This window comes from Arvicanthis niloticus, unplaced genomic scaffold (assembly GCF_011762505.2).
Source record: "Arvicanthis niloticus isolate mArvNil1 unplaced genomic scaffold, mArvNil1.pat.X pat_scaffold_70_arrow_ctg1, whole genome shotgun sequence".
In the NCBI taxonomy this organism is placed as follows: domain Eukaryota; kingdom Metazoa; phylum Chordata; class Mammalia; order Rodentia; family Muridae; genus Arvicanthis; species Arvicanthis niloticus.
Genome location: NW_023046322.1, coordinates 223,829 through 226,784, shown reverse-complemented (window position 1 = coordinate 226,784; position 2,956 = coordinate 223,829). Strand labels below are relative to the sequence as shown.

The window sequence follows — 2,956 nt, the reverse complement described above, 5'->3', positions numbered from 1 at the left end:
CTGATCATGTTTATGTCAGGAATCCATGTAAGACCAGCAGATGGTTAAATAATAGCTGTTCAGAGATTGACATGATCCCTTCATTTATAGAAGATTGGCCCCAGTAACCAAAGTACACTGGTGATGGCTATTCTTCCTGTCTGGACTACCTGTGGACTTAAGTAATGTACAAGAATGGAGAGCATGCCTTTTAAAATTATTTTGCTTAAGTTGAAGTAGATAGATCCAGTTCAAATACAGACTCTTTGAGTAGAAAAACACATACCTTTAATCAAAGTCTTGAGGCAGGAAAACACACACCTTTAATCCAGATCTTGAGACTAGAAGACACACCCTTGGCCACACCTTCTGCTGGTGGTCTATATAAGAACATAGAAGAAGGAAGCTTTGTGTTTTCCTGTTTGCTCTCATATTAGTAGCAAGTCCACTTCTCCTTGGCATTAGAACCTACTTCTTCAGAATTCCTGTATATACTGAAGAATCCTTGGTTCATCAAATGTCGTGGTCTAATTGCAAGCTTTAGCCATTGTTATATTAGCTGGATCTCACCCTACAGGTTTTTCTCAAACACCCACTTTCTCTTTATGTAGAGAAATTGATTGTGTACATTTTCTAAAGGACCCTGACTAATACAACACACCTGTCTCAGCCTGAGCTGCTGCTCCAGTCCTCGGGTCAGGGTCTAGCAAGAGAGACAGTGGGGATGAAGGGGAAGAGATTCCAAGAGTGGAGACAAGACAGAGGTTCTGATCAATCTCATTTATTGAAAGGAAATCAGGGTATTTATATGCTTTTGCCATGTGTCTCGTAGGCATGGATAGATAACACGTGCACCTTGTAGGTGTGGATACTGTGTGCATATTACAGGCATGTATAGTGTGGATAGCAAGTGAGCCTTGCAGCTGGGGGCACTAAACAGCAAAAGAAGATATGTGGGAAAAACAAGATATTTATCAGAGTGTGCTCAGCTGTTGTAGGCTGTTGAAAAACAAGTTTCTTGTCAGGGTATATGGTTTCAGATGTCTGCAAAGATGATAGCCACTTTCTGCTAGAAGTTGGTTCCCAACACACACATGAAATGAGAATGTACAAAATTTTCCAAACTCTTCTATTGTTGGGATGAAGGGAGGGAGGGAGATACACACAGACATACAGAGAGAGAGAGAGAGAGAGAGAGAGAGAGAGAGAGAGAGAGAGAGAGAGAGAGAGAGAGACAGATTTAGAGTGACTATGGGTCTGCATTGTTTCCTGTTTCCTGTAAAACAAATATTGAAGCCTAGAGCAAAAATTGCATAGAAAAACAGCACCATAGAATGGCCTGTTTAGGAGAAACTGAAACTAAAATCTAAGGAGTATCTATAATTGTATCCTACAGGGTGAAGAGTAAGTAACTTATACTTCTCAGATAAAATTTAACCTCAAAAATAACTCCAGCAGAAATGTCAGGGGATCTGGAAGACACAACCTGGGGCTATGCCCATATCACTGTTCAGAAATTCTGCTACGAGTGGACCATTATTAACTTTTCATTATGCATGGAGGGAATTTAGAAAAGGATTACAAGTCCAGTGTTCTCAATAGAGTACAAAGACAAAGTAGCATGGTGTTTGAGAGTACTTCCAAACAGGGGTGACAAAGAAAGGAAAGATTACCTGTCAGTTTACCTGGTGTTGCTCAGCTGTCCAGAGATCCCAGTTTGGGCAAAGTTCCAGTTGTGGATAATAAATGCCCAAGGAGAGAAATATCAGAATATGAAGAGACCCACTGTGGTAAGCTTTCTGAAAAACCAACACTGGGGATTTAAAAAGTTAATCCTTTGAGATTTTCTCCTCTCTCATCGATATTGGCTTCTCCCTGAAGACCAGCTCATCCTCTGCTGCAAGGTGGACATAGTAGAAGCCTTCTTCAGCATTCCTGGATAGAACATGACACCTACAATCCAGGATCCAAGGCATGTGTTGACAGATGACCTAGGGGACCTGTGGGAGAATTCCTTGTTCACAGACTGCTGCCTGTTGGTAGGTAGACATGAATTTAGGGCTCACAAGACCATCCTAGCAGCTTGCTCTCCAGTTTTCAGAGCCATGTTTGAATATGAAATGAAAGAGAGCACTAATGAACCACATTGAGATCTATGACCTGGATCCCTAAGTCTTCAAGGAGATGATGGGCTTCATCTACCCCAGGAAGGCACCACACTTCCACAGACACTTTCTGGCCACTGGTGTGCTGGCAGCTGCTGACAGGTATGGCTTAGAGGCCCGAAGGTCATGTGTGAGGATGCACTCTGCAGGAACCTCTCTGTGGAGAATGCTGCACACACTCTCATCCTGGCTGACCTTCACAGCACAGAGCAGCTGAAGACTCAGGCCCTAAAGTTCACTGCACTTCATGCTTCTCACATCTCTGAGACCTTGGAGTAGAAATCAACGGTGGAGTCTTATTCTTACTTCATGGCTGAAGCATTCCACTTCATGATTTCTGCAGTGTTCTTTCTTGCAGCCTTCATTCAAATGCCTAAAGTGAGTGGGCTTGTTAGCTATGACCTACACCTGTCTTCCAACAGCAACAACTAGCATTGTTGACAATGAATTCTGGTTAGAGTGCAATATTGCTGGCACATTTACAGTGAATTGGGGAAAGGCAGCATAGTGGCTCAGGATTAACAACACCTGTAATATGTTCAAATGGTGGGTGGGGGGAAAGCAACACTGGAGTCTGGGACTCTCTTCTTGACATCTACCCTGTTGACTTTCTTGTTTGATTTTTTCTGGTGTCTAGGAAACCAGGATTCAATTTAGGTGCTGGCCCTAAGCACAGCCCAACAGAGTTTCTTCAGAGAAACATGTCTGCATTGGACTGAGTAGAAGAGATGACCTGGGCCCAGAGGATAAGAGAAACAAAACTTGAATGTTTACCTATCAAAGAAGAAAAGACAATGAAGACTTTCTGTTTA

The 2,956-nt window shown here is 42.6% G+C and overlaps 1 pseudogene; it reads left to right on the top strand.

The window, feature by feature from the left end:
• The first annotated feature begins 1,439 nt into the window (after positions 1-1,439).
• On the top strand, positions 1,440-2,526 carry LOC143433875 (TD and POZ domain-containing protein 1-like; annotated as a pseudogene).
• Positions 2,527-2,956: the final 430 nt, after the last annotated feature.